The 19,234-nt window shown below is 44.3% G+C and overlaps 1 protein-coding gene across 6 annotated transcripts in view; it reads left to right on the forward strand.

Annotated features, from left to right (window-relative positions):
- Positions 1–1,806: 1,806 nt before the first annotated feature.
- Positions 1,807–19,234, forward strand: part of SIPA1L1 (signal induced proliferation associated 1 like 1) — a 198,792-nt gene continuing 181,364 nt past the window's right edge. For 4 of the 6 annotated variants that reach the window (XM_065754728.1, XM_065754731.1, XM_065754730.1 and 1 more), the window contains exon 1: positions 1,812–1,924. The gene's annotated coding sequence lies outside the window, so the exon portion shown is untranslated. Of the gene's footprint in view, positions 1,925–19,234 lie in introns of all 6 variants that reach the window. The other 2 variants (XM_065754733.1, XM_065754732.1) reach the window with 2 other exon arrangements.

Consider the following 19,234-nt stretch of genomic DNA (forward strand, 5'->3'; position numbering starts at 1 on the left):
TTGTAGCAAGAATCAAAGCACACTTCCTCATTTCAGCTGACGTCTTAAATAATGCAATCATTTTCGTAATAGAATGTCACATCCTTCTCTGGATATAAGCTGCTCTGGACATCTGTGAAGAGGAATGCCAACTTAGATATTGGATTTAAATGCAGTGTGCAAGTTTCAGCAGTGAAGAAGAATCCCACAGAAGCACAGAGAGATTGGTAGTCCCAAGGCAAAAGGGCAGCTGAGGCAGAAATGAGACATCATCTACTACCACTACTGTTCTCTGTTCCACCTTCTGTGCCTTTTTTTGAGTCTAACCTTAAATGAAACTTCTTAACTAGTGAGTTTGTGCTCCTTATGCTGAAGTTCAACAAACACTTTTATCCAGTGAAAAAATGGCACCACCAGTGAGAAAGGCAATCCAGCCTGCCTGCCCTTGTGGCCGCCTGTTCCTGTGTCTTGTCCTCTCTTGTACAAAGATAATTGTGAGGCCACACTGAAAACGGATCAGGAAGCTCATCTGGCTGAAAGCTGATGGTGTTTTTCCTGCTATGTTAGTTTCTAGCTGGATCAGTCCTCTGAGTCACTTCGCTGTAGAGTCATACAGACAGCTGTGAAGGACAAAGGTTGAGGCAGGAATATGCAAGCAGGGAGAAGAAGCAGGGTGTGAAGTGGACAGATCTGCTTCTTCCATTAGCAGTGCCTGTGTTTGCTGTCCTACAGTGTCTCTTAAGAAGCAGCCTTTCTGCAGGGCTAGGGGTTTGATTTGCAGAGGCGTTCACAGTTACAGGTGAATTCCTGGGGAGCTGTGCTTCCTTGAAATGAAGATGGCTAGCTATTTAATCTGGAAAATGAGGATAATAATATAATGTTACAGGAAAGGGGTAACGATGCATTCATTACTGGTAGTGAAATATTCAGTTCTGATGAATACTCTAGATTGACTTTGTTGGCAGTACATTCTCCACTCTTGTTAGTGGACAAGAGTATGCAAGAAAGGAAGGTGTGGAGCTGCATTCCGACTCCCCATGCTTCAGAGGATCTGTGGAGAAAGTTGTGTAGTCCTACAATTACAATTTATATTATAAAGTGTGTGTGTGTGTTCAAGGAATCTGAAATAATGGTATAAGCAGATGGCATTTGGCTTTTATTACTTCTGAGTGTTTGACTTTTCATCATTAATCTTTTAATGTATGGGAGGGGAGTTTTATGTTAAATACACTTTCCAAAAGCCCTTTGGAGTTCTTCTGGATTGTGTTTGCTGCTTCTGTTACTTTAAAATATTTGAATAGCATAATTTGATGACTGATGCTGCATCACATCAACAGAATACTGGAAACAGAAGAACACTCTCTTCACCAAAGTTCCTTTTGCATTACCTTCTTTTCAGGCAAAGAGAATCTCTAATTTTCCTGCTCTTTTCTTCCACTTTCTCCTAAGCCTGTAATATTATGGCTGTTTGAAACATAATGCTGAACTAGTGGGCTGTGGTCTAATGAGGTATGTCACTTTTTTCCAGGTAATGAATTAAAAGCAAAATGATATTTTATGTCCATCCAATTATATTTATTTATTTAATATTAGTTAAGGATATTAACTGCATTTTTACTCTTGAAAAGACTTCTTGATTCATATAGTTGACATCTGTGTGCAGTGGTGCCTCTATAAATGTAGTCTTGCTCTGTGTGTATGCATTTTGCAATTTCTTTTCTGAGGATTACATACGTACCTGCCTATGAACTAAGTGGTTCCCATTGATACTGTTTCTGGGCCTCTTTTTCCCTATTCCAGTGGCTTGGCAGTGTGAAATGTCAGAGAATGATGCAGATCAGTGCAAACTATGAGAAAGAGCCTACTGGCCGTGGAGGAGGACAGACAGGCTTAGCAGAAGGAAAATGAAATGGCATGTGTGCCCCCATGATCCCACAGACAGCTGGTAGGTCACAATTCCGGCCTGTCAGACTTGACACTGATCAATTAATTTTGTACTTCCGACTTACTGATCCCTTTGCACTGGCCTCTGTGCCCACTTTCACCCTCTTCCGTGCTGCTGCTTTGTTGCAAATGCTCATGCATCTTTTCCTTCTTTTCAAATCCTTTTTGCAGTAAACTCTTCAATATTTCTACTAAATAAAATGCACCACATTCAGAAACATTTCTTTAAAGTTGCATTTTTTTTTTCATGTTCTAACTGTTGTGTATTTCTCACCCCAAGTTTTAATGACATCAAATATTTTATGCCCAGACAGTATTTACTCATGCCAATTAAGTGGAACAGATTTAATTCAGGGTGAATTTTTGTAGGCTGCAGAAAGGGTTGCTTTAAAACCTTGGTCTCCTTCCTTTATAGTTCAGAGTTGACGGTACATGTTGCATGGAGCTGCAACTGGTGAAGTCAGTGAATGCTAATATCTACTTCTTGTCAGGAAAGGCCTGTTAATGAGTGAAAAAAAGAACACAGAAGTTACAGTTCACAAGATGCTGCAGTTGTGCCAAAGCTGGCCTCTTGTTCCTGCCCCCAGTGCCCCAAAGCAAAACTGTCCAATGCTATGACAGTGTAGTGGCTTATGTGCTCTGGATCAAAGAGATCATTCATATTAAAGAGAATTCTCTAAAAGCCCTAAGCCAGTAGTGCTAGAAAATACTCCAAAACCTTCCCTTTATACCCTGATTTCCTGAGATGAAGGATGAGAGTATGGACTTTTTCCGTATCCTGAAACTCACTGACCGGTCTCGGGCTCCTGTGAACAATCTACATGTGAATTACTTCATCTGTTTTTCTGGTGCATTGTATATCCAAGTTGTAATGCTTTCCTTCTTGGAAGAGTGTGCTGTATAAAATTTTCACATGTTCATTGTTCATCAATGAATAAATAATGCATTCTGTTTCAGGGTGGTTCGGATTCTTAGTCAAATTTTCCCCGTGCTTCCAGGAGCTCTGGCCAGCCCTAATCAGAAACAGTCCTAGTACTTACCCTTTCATAACACTAAGTCTTCAGAGAGCAACATAAATGTTAATTAATTTACTCTCACCTCACTCCTCTGAGGTAAATAACTGTATCATTTTCCCTTTCTGTTTAAATGAGAATATTAAAATAGAAACGTAGTGACTTGCCCAAGGTTACACAGCACATTAGTGGCAGAAAAAGGATTAGCATTCAGGAACTCTTAGGGCTTGTCTACACAGAGAAACTGAAACGACGACTGTGCATCATTCATTCAGCAATAGCCACTCAAGGAGAGGCTTATGTGTGTGTGCTCTATCAAAGGGGAAAGAGTTCTTTTATTCTAGAATTAGTTATGCACTATTGAAGTATGGGACTTATTTTGGAATAAAACTCTTCTTATTCCATAATAAATGCCCACCCACTGAACTGTTCTAGACTTGCCATTCTGACCATGTCCTTACGTAGGCAAGGACTAAACCGTAAATTCTTCATCCCTCTCTCCCCACAAAACCAACTTAGTTATTACTTAATTGCAAAGGCATAAAAATGTTTATGCTTCCTTGAAAAGAAAGAAAACAAGCTGTGGCTATCCTGAGGCCTGTGTGAGCATGCAGTGCTCCTGAGCATTGCTGCTCCCCTCGGTGCAGTGTCAGCACCGTGTGTGGGCAGAGCACAGTAAGGGGAGAATCTCAGCCAGGTCCCATTGCCTGCATCCCCATTGCGATGCCTGGCCCTGCTCAGTGCTGACCTCAGGCATGGGAATTGGGGAGAGCCTGTGGTGCCCAGGAACCAGCCCCAGCCTGTGCTGCAGCCAAGGGTGTGGGCCTCTGCCCGGGACGAAGCTCAAATGGCATTTGCTAGGCTGAGCCGTGGTGTCAGAGCCTCGCTCCCTGCCTGACCCCACTGAGTACCTCTTGCATCTTGGGACTGGGCACATCAGAAGCGTGTGCAGAGGGATCACAGAAAAGGATCTGGGAATGCACTAGCCCCACTAAGCAGCTTGGCAGACATTGCTTTGCTATCTGAATTATTCTAGTCGGGACAAATTCAGGAATCACACGAACTCCACGCTTCCTGATGCTGTAGTCACATCCAGCACTGCTGTATTTCTATACTTCAAGACTGAAAGCCAGTTTGTGCTTCCCTTGGGTTACCAGTAAGAAACATTTCTCTTAATTTCTGTAAAACGCACTTAGCCTTTCAGCTAGGCGACATACAAAAAATATATACTTAAATGCCTGAAGTGTTCCTGTTTGTCATTTTAGATTGCTAACGCTGAAATGTTCCTATCCATCATTCTAGACTGCTAACTCATTTTTTTTTTCTGTGCCAGAGCAGCACTGAGATCATTTCTTTCATCTAGAACATTCCTTCTACTTGGCAAGATGAGATAGGAAATGTTTTGGTGACCCTGTAACACCTGCTGGAGTCAAGACCTCAGGATGGAGAACCCATAAGAGAGTGATTGCTCTTTGGAAATTCACCCAGGTGTTTTTAGAGTAGCTCTCACTGGGGTATTTAAACATCAGTACTAAAGATCCATCAGGAACATCTTACGGTGCTCCTAAGTCATTTAGGTCGGTGCATAAATATCCATTGTCACTGTCCAAATCTTCCAGGAAAGTGGGTGTATGGTGGAAGTGGAGCAGCAGCGGGGCAGCTGCTCACTGCAGCTCCCTTGCTCCGGCAGCTATCACCGTGTTGCATGCTGCTGGAACTTCGCCAGCCCCAGTCTGAGATATTTTCTGGAGTGCCCTAATTTCAGAGGCAGCTCAGGGAAAGCTTCGGTTACATTAGTTAACTGAGATTGCTAATGTTGTCTCAAGACGAGGACAGCAATGACAGTCAGCATTGTCCAGGGAGAGTTTCCACAGCTCAATTTGTTAAGCATTTTGGCCATTTACAAACAGTTTCTGCAGAAGAGGAAAAGGGGTGATGTTGATGTAAGCTCCTTTTGTCACATCTATCCTCATCATTAACTTGTTCTCTACGGCTGATATCTAGAGAGAGAATTCAATTTAATTTGGCAGTAAAAGAGGTTGATGTAATGCTGTCTGCATAGCGCTGTGAGGTTCTGCCTTTGTGCCAGTCACCCTTCTCTCTATGTGTTTTCAAGAGGCTGGAATTTGACATAAGGACAAAAGTGATTAAAATTATATGAATAAATATAAGTGCGGGGGGTTCTGAGTGGAGATACGCTGAGGTGCACAGGGTATGCCCTGAGGGGCTCCTTCACCAAGCCTTACATGTATGGGTAACCGCGTGCAGACGGAGAGGGGAGACTCCGTGTCCCTCACCCCCCAGCCCGCTCCGGGCCACGAGGCAGGTGGCAGCCTCGGACAAAGCAAGGGCTTTCCCCTCCGGGGCCGACCCGCGGCACCTCCTCCCCCTGGCTCCCCGGGCTTCCAAGCAAGCGCCGGGGCCGGCAGATGGGCCCAGGGGAGCGGACCGTGCCCGGGGAGCGGCGGGGACGACGCGCGGCCGCCCGCTAGGCCCGGCGCTTGGCCGTTGCTATGGGAACGCGCGCGGGCCGCTCGCCCCCGCCCCGCCTCTCCGAAGCGCGGGCGGCGGGGCAGGCCCTCTCGCGAGAGCTGCGGCGGGCGGAGCGGAGAGGAGCGGGGAGGAGAGGAGAGGAGCGGAGCGGGCGGCGGGGTGAGCTCATCCCGGGCGCGGAGCGCAGCCTTGCAGCGCGGTGGGGCAGAGCCGCCGGCAGCCTCCGCGGCAACTTTCTTGGGTGAGTTGCGGGCGAGAGCGAGCGGCGGGCTCGGCGCCGACCCCCGCCCGCTGGAGCCGGGCGCGGAGCGAGGGGGCGGGCAGGGGGAGCAGCGCCCAGCCCCGGGGTCGGCTCGCGGCTGTGCTCCAGGGGAGGGCTCGCAGCCCGGCGGGAGACGAGGGGCGGCCGCGCTCCTCGGGGAGCCGTCCCTGGGCAGCACTCCCCCTGCGCGGGGTCTGCGCTCGGGAGCCGGCCGGTAACTAGTCCGCTCGGCGCTGCGAGTTCTACTTCTTTTTCTTTCTTTCTTTCTTTCTTTTTTCCCCCTCCTTCTTGTTCCCAATAGCCGGCCGGGCGCGGTGCGGCGTCGGCGCTGCTCGGTGCATGCAGCCCGGCGCTGGGAGGCGCGGCGGTGCGGGGCGCGTGGGAGCAGCCCGGGCCGCGCCGCGGGCAGAGGTGCGGGGGGTGGGAGCAGGGCTGCCCGCCTTGGCCGAGTTTCTCCGCTCTTCCCCCACGTTATCCTTCGTGCGGTCTCGTCCTGATGTTCCCGTGCTGTATTTAGAAATAACTGCCTTAAGCACGGCGGGGTCGCCGCGGTGCCGCCTCGGCTCGCTTAATGAACGCAGCCGCTCGCGTGTACGAAGCGGCGACGCGGAATGGGAACCGCTCAACTTAAGCGAAGATCTCCTTGTGTAACCTTGGCTACACCTCCGGCGCGTTTCGGCTGCGGGAGGCACGGCTTCGCCTGGAGAGGAATACTGACGTGGCCGTGAGGATAACGCCGCTGAGAGATTCGCTGTTTAAACCTTGCCGGTGTGTAATCCGTCAGCGGAGCCGTGCTCCGGAGCTGCACTCCGAGCGTGGGGCACCTGCACGCTGCAGCCCCGGCTGCTGCAGGGCCGCGGCTGCGGGGCCTCTCTGGCGGCTCCTCCAGACAGCAAACCTTCGCGGTGGGATTCTCATCTTCTTAAATGTATCAGTCCTCGCTAACTGTAGGAATTAAGCGTCAGCTTCCCTGAATCTAAGGCGTAAATCAGTGTTGTGGAAAGAAAAATAGGAAGAACGGCTTTATTTTTTTAATTTTTTTTTAACGCTCCCCATCCGTAATGTTGCTCAGTGGAAGCACTCACTGAGTAATACGCACCTGTATGTGCTCCAGTGCGGAGTTTGGCCTCTGTTTGCTCCCCAGAGTGGGAGAGCGGGAGGTGAAAGGAGTGAGGTGGGAGCTTTTGTGATGGCTGCAGTCACCGTGAGAGATCTGCGAGCTGTGCTTCGCTGCCACAGCCCTCGTGCCTCAGGCTGTAGGGTGTCACATTGGTTATTAATCCAGAAACATTGCGGGAACTGAGCAGTCATTCTTGTGAAAACACGCGTGTTCAGTTCAGGTGAAGCTGAAGTTTCATGCTTTATGTAAATGTGATGTCTCCCTTAGCAAAAATCAGTCTTATAGGTATCTGGAAACAGGAGGTTTTTTTTTTTCTCCTCCCCAATTTCAATAGGGTTTATTTATGTTCCGTTGATTAAAAACTGTGCACTTCGTTACTCTACGGTGTATGAAGAAAGTGTTAGTGATGCTAATAAAACGTTGGTACTTGTGGTAGGTGCCTTCTGCTCTCAATTGTGGTTCATTGAGCCTCTTGTGCCGTGGGGTCAGGGACAAGGTGGGACATCATCCACGGCTGCATGTGAGACTGCAAAGTGCCAGCTGGAGGGCCACAGGTGTAGGGGTAAGCAGTGGCACTGAACTGGGAAGATACAGCTGGGAATGTGTAATCCACCACCTATTTTTTCTGTGATCAAATGTGTTACTGTTGTTTCGCTCCTGTGTTCTAGGTTTGAAGAGTTTTTTTTTTTCCTTTGGTCAGAATTTCTATTTTTTTTTTTTTTGAGATGTGGATTAACTTCTGGATTGCTGTTGCTTTAAGTGTGTCTTCTGAGTGTTTTTTTTTCCTCCCTTCCAGCTTTCAAGGAGTTGTTTTATCATGCTTACAGCATTCTATTGCTGCCTCAGGAGCTTCTCGTTCTTTTGTGGCTCTTCTTGTCCTCTCAGTTTTGTAAATGTATCCCAAATGTATCCCTTAGATTTTCTATTTGAACTTCTTTTCCTCTGTCTGTTTTGTCCTACTGCACTTGTGTTGTTTCTCCCTTATCTGTAGTTTAACCCATTGCTGAGGAGGCTACTGCGGGCTGTGTGGTTTGTGCTGCTGGTTGGAAATTCTGGCTGCCTACAGAGCTGAGCAGGGGAGCTGCTGCTCTCGTCTGAATTTCAGCCACAACTTTGTTTCCCTAATGCTGACACTTTCAGAGTTCTACACTTCTTAATCCTGTGTGTTGGGAAATTGTTGGGATTTTTTTTATTCCTTGGCTTACTTAGCTTCATTCATTCCTCAGCAGCTCCTTTAATTAGGTCCATAAGGTGTGATTTCATTATCTAGTAGTAACTTTTTGCATCTTTGCTCGGTGAATTATTCATCTTCTAGGCTTTTGTTTTCTTCACTCTTGTAGGTTTTGTTGTTGTGATACAGGCTGAAGTTCCACCTCGGCTGATGTAAGGTTGCTTTCTGCCTTGCTCCTTGGTGGTGGGGTGGAATCAGTTTTACATCATCTCTAAAAAATTTTAATGCTTTTTTTTTTTTTTTGAGAGAGAGAATTCTGAAACCCTTTGGTTGAACTTCTCGTTAATAAGTTACATCAGAAATGTGGCACTGGTGAGTGCAGTCACTGATTTACACAGTGATCGGTGTATACAAATATATTGTAAAATGTGCTAGGTCAGGCCTTTAACCTGTGTGGCATGTAGAATTAATTGTGTTGAGTATCTTGCTGTGAGTTAGGGTGAAAAATGTTGTACTTTTCTGTGTTTTCTTTCCAGGAAAATGTGACTTCAACGCATCCCTCTAAACAGTAACTTCTGAGCAGCTTGAGCTTTGTGTTTCACTGAGTTTAGTGTTGGAAAGAGGTTGATGGAGTTGGGTGGCACTCTCAGTGGGATATTCTGGCTCTGTGACAGTTGAGGCTCTTTCTCTTTAGTGGAAAGCAATTGGTGCTGTCTGAGATGGGAGTTCTTACCAGCAGTGGAGGGAATGAATGCAAAACTGCAGAGAATGAGTGACAATAATGTTGTGGTTTTGACGAGTTCTGATTCTTGATCCTTAAGCAGCTGGAACTGTAGGATGAATGCTATCTGTAGCATTTTCAGTGTTGCTTAGAGAGTAGTGGTGCGCTCTGAACTTCAGGAAGCCCTCTAGGAGCTGCAGAGATGGTAAACTATTTCACTGTCTTTTGAATGTGAATCTGCAAATGAAATGGTCTTAGATGTCCATCTTCTAAGATGTAAAGTTAAGTTATGTCATTGTCTCAGTCTGTTTTAAGTCCCATGGCACTGCTTTGCTGCGTGGGTTGTTTGATTTAGGTTTGACCACATGCCTTTTATGTTAAGTGTGAAGCAAGAGGCTTTGTTTTCTTTATGGAAGCATGCTTTAAAAAACACGTCATTTGAATGTGGCAACATAACACTTTCCATTGTCCTGATAGCTGGTGAATTGTGCCCTCACAGGGTATTCTTCAGTGCTGTCTGTAAGCTCCTGGTATGGAAGTGGGTCCTGTCTTGCAATCCCATGTTTGATTAATGGGATCAGCATCGGTCAGCGTTATGGAAAAGTACAGTATTGAAGGAAGTGCTGCTACAGAGAATGATGGTTAATGCTTCGTCCTGAGAGACGCCTGGAGGTTCTTGTTGGTGTTTATACTTTTCTTTGCTCTCAGACTCCACTCTGTGGGAAGGCAGGAGCGCTTCCTTCGCAGGGATGTTTGTAACAGTGAAGTGTTTCTGAAAAGTGAATTTAGTTTAGAAGTTGTAAAAGTTTAAACAAACACTGGCAAACAGGATGCAGTTGTTCATAGAGTTGGATTGTTCATGGTTCCTCATGGTTTTCCCTCTGCTGCTCAAAAGCCTCCTGGTGGTGTTTATTCCTGTATTGTTGTTTACCTTTTGGGGTAACGCCTTTTTACCTTGACATACAGGTATTTCTAGCTGGTTGTTACTGCTGCTAGGAGACAGGTGTGTTGATGTTGAACTTGTACCGTTATCATAGCGAAATCATTTCATGTTAATCTGTAAACTGATGATGTTACAGCGGATTAAAAACCTCAGCTAGTCAGAATCAGCAGAGCACAATCTTATTCTGGGCTGCTGTACAGCACAGATCAGAAATTGAGCATAATTGAGAGAGAAACTACCTGTTGCCTGCTTGATAGACTCTGGCCACGTGTAGCATGCCTGGTCAGTGTGACTGGGCTGGCTTTGTTGCTTGCTTGCCTCTCTCCAGTGTATCTCTGTGGCTGGGGATGGTCCTGTGCTGCTGGTGCTGTGGGGTCCCCAAACTAAAACTTCCCTATGGCAGTGATCACAGCACCATTGGCTGCATCTGTCATCCTTCAACCTTTGAGTTCAAGTGGCAGGCTTATTGTGTGCTGAAGGGAATTGGGATTAACACAGAACTTTTTGAAATAGTGTCAGATAGTATTTGTGAAACGACTGCCGTGCTTGCAGAACTTTCTGCACAGCAGTTGTCTGTGCCAGCAGCTCTGATGTTTGCCTCGGGTATTGGTGGTGGCAATGCAAGTAGCTCTCTGTAAGGAGTTAAATGTTTTTAAACACCTGCTGTTGTTGGTTTGCCTAAGCATTCCATGGTCTCACGAACATTTGTGTTATTTCAGATTGTCCCAGGAGAAAAAAAAATAATGGAAATAACATTTTCATATTGCCTTTATTTGTCCTATTACAGCATACTAGTCTTAGTGCTTAAAATCATCTTGGCACTTTCCACAGTTGTATGAAGTGCAGGCCCAAAATGAGTGGACTTTTACAAGAGATCATAGTTTAGTTTTACAACTTATCTCCACATTTTAGTTCAAAGAATGGCTTTTTTTTTAGTTGTTTCTCCCACTTATTTCAGAAGTGGCACATTGATTGCTCAGTCTTATTAAAGTAACCACTGATTTGACATGGTGGAAGAGGCTCTTGATGAACGTGGTGGTGATAAGTCCCCAGCTCTAAACCATTAGTACGTCAGTAATTATAGCTAAGGCACAACTTGCCCAGTCTGCTAAACTGGGCAAATCAGATGGGATTTGTTGGTTTGGACCCTTACGGTTCTTAAAGGTTGGACCATATTTGGTGAACTTTGAGATGGAGTGTGTATTTTCTAGTTTAGCATCCTTCAGGAGAAATCTAGTTTATGCAGACCAAAACAACCATTAAAAAGCATGTATGTTCTGTAGGGACAGAGCCACGGATGCTGTGGGGCAGCCTGGCATGGCGCTGCACCCTGCTGGGGTCCCAAAGGCTGCTGGGTATTGCTGGCTGCAGCTGTGCTCGTGTGCACACAATTTAAACTGTCCTTAAAAATTAAGAACATCCTTTCAACTTTTTTTTTACTAATGTGAAGCAGTTTTATGTTGGTGTAGCTGGCCTATCTTGTTGAGCAACAGAGCTGCATTGGTGTGAGTTTATCTCAGTTTCCTCGTACTGGCTATCATGTTGCAAACTTGCACCTGGAAACCCAATTTCTTTTATCTGTGAGCACTCAAGAAAGGCAGCTTATTTATTTATTTTCCTGGCAGAAGGCAATGTAAGTGGAAACTTCTGCGTCTTCTACACTTGTCTTTTGGCAAGACTGTAGCACAGCTTTGCTCTAGCTGAAGAAATTTTGTGGCAAAAATGAGCCTTTCTTTGGTCACAGTATTCAAATGTCACGTAGCTTTGTCTATGCTTTGAGGGGTGATGGTGGAGGAAAAACTACAAACTTGAGTTGCAAGCTTAAACCTGTTGCTTTTTGCTGTTACACATAAGTCGTAAACAGTTCAGAGATAAGAACTGTAAAAGATCTTCTTGTAGACAGTGCTCTTCTTGTCACATCCTGAATTACTAATCTTATTATTTAGTACTATCAGAACTAAAATATTCCCAGCATAGTGCTGAATAATCTTATCTTTATGAATTATGTGTGATGCTGGCAATGAACTCCTAGCTTGCAAATGTGTTTAATGGCTTGTTGCATGAATCATCATAAAACCGTTCAGTCAACTCTGTGGTATTGATCCTACACCCTGAATGAAGAGTGCGACCTGATGCTTTCCCTCAGCTTTAGTTAAATCAAACCTTTAGAAGTGAGAAAAGAAAGGCTATACTTGTGTAAGAGCTACTTACTCAGTCTGTGCTTTCCTTGGATGTGTTTTTCTTTGCTCTTTCCCTTCCTTTGCAGTGGTTGAAGAAGGCTATGCTGACAGGAAGCCCATTGTCTCAACCTTCCACCTCCCGTGATGATTTCTGCAGCACCTTGCGTGGCAGTCATTGGCTTGTACTTGACTTAACTCAGAAAATTCCCATGGTGTCCCCAGTTTTGTATCACTTATGCTTTGCCATGCAGAAAGACTGTAAAGATGATTCTAGTTATGATACCTTTGGTAAATACAGACAAAAGGGGAATATGAGTATAATCTCAAAACATCCCATTTATGCTGAATTGAAGAGGCCTTTCTGGGATTTTGAGTTCTGTGGGTTCTTAGGGAATGTCTATGCAGTGAAATAAATGCCCCTTGATCCTCTGGAGATTTCTCCAGAGACACTTTCACTCTGCAATTACAACTGTATGAGAAGCTCCATGGAATAATTTTGGAGCATTGTGTTAATTCTTGACTTGCTGTACAGTTGTTGCTCTATGTAGGCACAGCTGGAAGATCTGCAGAACTCCCTCTGTTATGATGTATTAAGATTGTCAGGACTTCTGCTTAAAAGCTGTGTTGTAGTTAACCTTTACATTTAGCAAAAAATAACATTAAAAAAAAAATCAAGGTTAATTAATATTCTGAATAAAATTAGAAAATTGAGAAGTTGTTATTCTGACTCCAGACAACAGAATAGGGCAAGAATGTGCAAGAGTGTGCTCTGTGTTCCAGATTTAATCACTTGTATATATACTGTTGATGTAGTAAAGACTTTCAAATTTGTTGGTAATTTAAAGTACATCTCCAGTAAGACAAAGGTATGATAATAACCAGTAATTAAATCCTGCAAAGGGTGCTCATCACTGTTACTTTAACAGAAGTTAGTCATTATCTGCTGATTGCTGGCATCATTAAATCTCAGTTTCTTGCATGCAAGCATGCAAGTCAGAGCTTAAATATCTGAGGAGCTGAACTGTCATTTTTCTTTCCTGCTCAGTTGGTACTTGGGTTTTAAGTGTAATGACTTACCTCAAACTGCCTGCCAAGGGCAAGTGTGCTAATGTTGTAAACGTACTTTTTAGCAAGGAGATGAAATACATTTCTTCTGAAAATTTAGTGGTGATGGGGAAAAGTCAATTTTACTGAGAATGACTTACCAGTTGTGCAGAACTGGCCCAAGGAAAGAGTCATGTTCAAGGTAGATGTCAAAGTACCAGATGCCTAGAGATAAATGTCTGAAGTGCTAGGGGTGGAGACTTATGCTGTTCTTCATTTTGCTTGAAAACTTGTGCTTTATTTGTAAACTAACAGACAAACAAAACCAATCAAGCTATATATAGCATTTGCCAAATAGAATCATAGAATCATTTGGGTTGGAAGGGTCTCAAAGCTGGTCTAATTTCTAACCTCCCTGCTGCAGGTGCAGTTGCCACCTGCTGGATCAGGCTGCTCAGGGCCTTATCCAACCTTTTTGGCAGAATGATGAGCTTCCTTTAGGCTGGCATCAAAGCATCCAGAATAAGCACGGTAGATATCAGTGCCGAAAAAGAAAATTTTGGGATTGAGTTTGAATATTGAAGCTGAAACGGTGCAAACAGCGAAACATACCATTTTGTACTTTTTTTTCCCCATTCTCCTCTTTTGCCTGAGTGCTGTAATTTAGACAGGAAGGGCTCGAAGATTTTATGATTCTAACTTGAAATGAGAAAATAACTGAAGATCTATTCAGTGTAGCTCAGTATAGATGAAGCTAACTGCCTAAAATAGACTGTTTTCTTAAACGTGAGTGGTGCTTTCCTCCTGAATGACTAGCTTCCTTTACAGCATCTTTGGAAACCATGGCTAGGAGCTGCCTGGCAGCGCAGCAGCCAGGTGAAGTTTCCTGTGGGAGCCATTAGTAAACGCGTAAGCATATTGATCTAAGCACAGCTTAAGAGTTTTGATTCTTATTTAAAATATAGCCATGAATTAAATCCTTGCTGCTAGTGTCTCTAAGTACCTTAAGATAGCATAGGCAATGTACGTGATTGTGTGGTCTTTCACAGGCATTTTCTTTACTGAGGGAAAGAATGGGGCTTGTGGAATGGTGCTCCAGTATTTCAGTAGCACTTTACAGGTGGCAGTAAAAGCTTTTGGCTCTGCTGTAGTATGTGGGTGTTATGTGCTTGCAGCTGAAGTCATTTAATCCTAGCTTTTAATATTACTTTTGAAAGTGAAGTAATTTTGTGTGCAGTATAATGCAAAGTATCCTTTAATAGTGGTTGGTTTCTGTATTACAGTGTTCTCTAGCTGCCGATAAAGGAAGTTCAAAAACCTTTCAGTGGCGGAAGCCCAAAGCTATTTTGTCAGGTAGAAAAATCAGCTTTCTGAAGGTGGTGGGTTTGTTTCTTTTCAAATCTTGTGTTAGTGCTGAGTAACTGTTCTGTGTGCACTGCAAGCATTTCTCATTTTCAAGTGGTAACAGCAGTATCTAGTGTTTGCCATAAGCATTCTTGTAATACTTAGCCAGGATGCCAAAACCTCTTGAGATGTCTGGAAATGTCTGTTAGGTTCTTTGTTTGGGAACTGGTACCGTGGGTCAGCGAGGTGTTGTGCTCTGATATCTTTGTGCTCAAAGCTAGGAAGCAAAGGCGTGGGATACTACTGAAGTGCCACTGCTGTTCCTTTTATAACCACGGTAATTAGCACTGAATGTCATTAAGTGTGTGCTGTATTCATAAAGCTTCTTGTGTATAGTGCTCTCGCCATTGTCTTAATGAAGAGCTGTACTGAAAAGCTGTTCTACTCTTCCCTTGGAGTGAAGTTAGAAGGGCTTACAGGGTGACCCATGAGCTGTGGCTGTCCCTGGGGGCTGCAGCCAACTCTTGTGCACCTGGGGCCACGTGCCTGCCATCACACACACACAAAAGGGAGAGGCTGTTGTGACAGCAGTACATGACGTAAGTGTGCTCTCTCCTTGGGTCTTTTTGCTATCTTGTGAACGGTGAAAGTTGACCCAATCTGAAGATGGTGCACGGAGAAGGCAGAGGTGTGAAACAGGTGGTCTGATGCTTCCAGTTGAGCCAATATGGTCTGATCTTTTCTGTGTCTTCCTTCCTGCAAAGGAAGATGTGTGGGGGAAGGCTGCGTGAATTGCTCCTAGTAGTGGCAGAACTGATGAGTACTTCTGGGGTGGACCTTGATTTTCCTTTTCTTGTTCTGCCAGCACATGATGCGGTGTGGTTGCATGATAATTAAACTGCTCTGCATTAAGTGCACTCAACTTCAACTGTTTGTGGTAACTAATGAGATTGTGTTTTGATGTGACATTACTGCAGTCTCAGTGCCTCACGTTCATTCATTAGTTTACCTCAGTGACTTTGTGAAATAAGGAAATGCCCTTGAGCAAGTCATTTTAACATTGTGCATGAGAAAGCTGTACTAGTGTTCAGAACAGCAGTCGTCCTGAGCTTTACATTCCATCTCCCTGTGGAGGGATTTATCACAACTAGAGCTGTGCTGCATGTTTGTGAGCTATGTCTGAGCAGTCTGGTGGCTGTATCTGCACCCACCTGCAGCCCTGTTCCTGAGCCCCAAGGTCACTCAGCAAAAAACCCAGTTCTCTGTGTAGCAGTACCCAAGGCACCAGGTGTGTGCTTGAGCAAAGCTGTGCTGGGGAATGTGTTGACAGCATATTGATGTGGAGGGTTATAGATTAGTGCTCAAACCTGTGTCCTGTCCTTCTTTTATTTGTCATTTTAGTTTTAGCTCAGTGTGTCTGCATGGCATGATGCAGTGGTGCACTGAGCTTGTAGCTTGTGCCTGGCCAACATCTGCCCATATAGCAAAGCAATGTGCGTGAGCTCCCCAGCCTTTCTGCTCAGCAGTGCTTGCGGTGTGCTGATATGGCTGTGCTGGTGGTACTGTGGGCTCAAATGTCAGCGTAAGAGCTGCCATGCTGCAAGATAAAGCAGTACTTGGGTGAACTGGATTCTTATTCTCTGCTAGGTATCCCTGTCTCAGCAAGCCCTTAGACATCTTGGTCTGTATCAGTAGAATAAGAGAGAGATCATCTGTAAAATTGCAAGGAGAATAAAACAGATCGCATAACAAATAAGTGAAACAAAATGTGCAGAAACTGTCAAATCTAGTGCTGTTAGAAGTTGTATATAAAGCTACTTGCCCAAGGGCTTTCTGCTGCTGTGTCCGGCATCTGGAGTACCTCGTGTTGTTACTCCTTTGCTTTTCCATTCCAGCGGGTACATGGATAATGTCCTTCAGCTCTGAGCCAGCTGAAATATATCTGCACTTAGTGGCAGCACTGCTGAGGCTGCAGTGACTGTATCCTATGTATCTGTTAATGGATTTGTGGCATGGTTGCCCTCAAAGTTCCTGGTTTCCTATGGAAACCAGCTTGTGTGATCACACTGTGTGTGCCTGCCTGTTTGCTGCTCTCTAACTCCTCTTCCTTCTCCCCAGCCTCATCTGCTTTTAACTAATGTGATGGCTGTTGTTCTGACCCCTTCCTGCAGACATCACTGAAATTGCAGATACACCTGGAGCACAGCTGGCCCTGTAAGGCCATGCTGTTGAGGGGGAAAGGAGTCTCAGTGCTGGAGAAATTTATGCAATTTCGTGGGAGAAATGTGAACTGGGGCATCTGTGTTCTTAAATATCAGCTTCGGTTAAGTGTGGGAGAGATCTGAAGGTGCTACCAGGCAGGTGGTAGGGGACCCTGTCAGAAGAGGACATCCTGACATCGGGGAGAGGTTTGATCTTCTCTCATGGTACTTTTAAACACTGGACCGTAAGGCTGCAGGTAAAGCAGCATTTGTAATTATTTACTTTTACACTTTGAATCACTTGCAAGATAGGTCTGTGATATGAGGTCTATCCCTTTGTAGTGAAGGAAAGTAAATAAAATGAATTTTATGCCCATGTGAGAGAGAAATGTCTCTAATAAGCTTTGTGTTGGTTGACCTCAGAGCCTAGTGATAGAGACCTCATGTGAAGCAGTAATGTGGCCAGGCTCCTCCAACCCATCTCCCAGTTCTCAACTTCTTCCTCTGCATCTCAGCAGCTGCTCTGTGATGTACAGTCTGGGCTCAGTAGGTCCTGTCTCCCTCCCTGTCCCTACTCAGAACAGAGATCTTTGATTTCTGTTCCCTTAAAACACTGAGGAGGTACAGGTCGCATCACCTGTGGTGGATATTTGCAAGGCCTGATACTAGACCGTAAGGAGTCGTGAATCCCCTATGTGAGTAACCTGTTTTTTGTTTGCCCTGGTAACTTGGTTTTGTGGCTCAAGTGGCGGTAGTCTGACATAAAGTCTGAATCTTTGTCAGCTGGTCAGCACTGATAAGCACTACTGGGCCTGCTGTAACACGTAGCCCTTTCCTCTGGGTGGGAGAGGGGAGAAAAAGAGCAGAGACAGCTGTCTTATTTGGTTGGAACAGCATACCCAAGCTTATGGGGAGGTTGCAGAATTAACACTGGTTCGATGGTACTATGAGCAGGGCTTCGGGATTCCCAGTATTGGGTCAGAAATGCCATGGTCGTATCATGGAAAATATTGATCTTGTAAATTATTGTTTGCTTTAATTAAAGGGGAAAAAAAAAACCTATGAGGTACCAGCATGCCTTTTTTGTATTAGACATTATCTATTCAGATCATTACTATTTTGTACTGGATTAGCTATTAGGCATGTTCTTGCCACTTATATCAGTTTGGTATCGTATTCTGGAGCATCTGATATAATTTAATTGCATGCCTAAGTCTCATTTGATTTAAACTTGCCCTGGTCTGTGATGTGGTAGCGCAGATATTTGCTGTTGGGGGTGATGAAACAATCATTTCAGCATCTTCTGTGACTTTGAAATGAGTTTACAGCTGTTTGAAAAAGCTTACTTTACAATTTTGTTTTCAACTTTTTAGTAATTTAAAAATACAGTTTGTTTTATTCAGCATTTGAATGATGAAGGGATGTGTGCACTGTACAATCATTGCTGTCTAACATTGTGGAAGGATGCTTTCAGATGCAGCAAACACGAGTCTTCATCACATTTATCTTCATGTTGTTCATCATTTATTCTTAAAGTTATGCTAAAACCTATTCTAATTTTTTAAGAGGAAAAAATAATTTAGCCCCAGTGAAGCAGACTTTTTCTTGCATTCTCTTCAAACTTTTTGATAGATTTGTGCGTTGCCTTTTTTTTTTTCTAAGTCTGGAGAATGTTTAAAAATAATGGCTCCATTAGAGGAAAAGGTTTTAATGGGATCATAAATGTTCTGTTGGCTCTTTCTTATTAAATGTGGTTTAGAAATCTCCTTCTGAAGCCATTTACATATTCTTCAAAGTTCTCAGGAATTGACCTGATTCTACCACAAGCTGCTGTTTGTCTTTCAGGATGTGAATCGGCCTTATCTTCTAAAGTCTTCTGACCTTTCTTTAAATCACTTGGAAAAGGGAGAAATGTAATCTTCTAGGGTTGTGACTACGTGGAAGCTTTGTGGTGGTGCTTTGTTCTACTCAAAAATGTCACTCGACATCTGAAGATCATTTCTGACAGAAGGAGTTCACGAGCAGTGTTGTGGGTGCTGAATCCTGGGTCTGAAAGTGCTGGGAAGCGTTATAGCTGTTGTTGCAGTGGTGGGAAACAGCTGACAAAGCAGTTTGTGAAGTACTCAGTTTCAGATCAATTTGTATTTTTTTTTTTAGATTTCCAACTGTTAGGCCTTCCATTTAGATTTTCTATCGTGATATTATCAGCAAACTTTGGAAAAAAAAGGGATTTTTCACTCTGCTAGTATTTCCACAAGCTGAAGAGCCTTTCTTTGGTGAGATTGTGGGATTTTAATGGCTTCACTCCTATTTATGGTAGGACTGACTGGAGGTATCATGCACATGAGCTCAGTGCTGTACAAGAAGAGCTCAGTTCTGCAGGTGGATGAGTGTGCAGATCTGTGTGTTTATGGAGGTGGCTTCCCTGGCAGATACAATTACCCCTTGACTTTCAGGGGACCTAGTCACAGCATGCTGCTCTGGGCAGACTAATGGTGCCTGGGACATTGTCCAGCTGGGCTTTGAACATCTCCAAAGGTGGAAACTCTGTAGCATTTCAGCCTGACCTGTTTCAGCCTTCAGTTACCCTTGATGACGTTTTATTTTTGATGTTGGCAAGATGTTTCCGTTGTTCAGTGTGCTGCAGCTGTATTTCTGAATGCTGTTTGAGTGCAGCACCTGCCAGGAACCAAGGGAAAAGGTTCTCCAGGACGCTATTCAGAAATTGCCTTTCATTGTTTGATTTCACTTCAGTTTGTGAGTCATATCTCAGCAGCAAGCTGGAGCTATTCAATGAATTTCTCCATTAGTTCAAATTC

This window comes from Cyrtonyx montezumae, unplaced genomic scaffold, assembly GCF_038088225.1.
Source record: "Cyrtonyx montezumae isolate F1298 unplaced genomic scaffold, pur_monq_1.0 scaffold_10, whole genome shotgun sequence".
Lineage (NCBI taxonomy): Eukaryota > Metazoa > Chordata > Aves > Galliformes > Odontophoridae > Cyrtonyx > Cyrtonyx montezumae.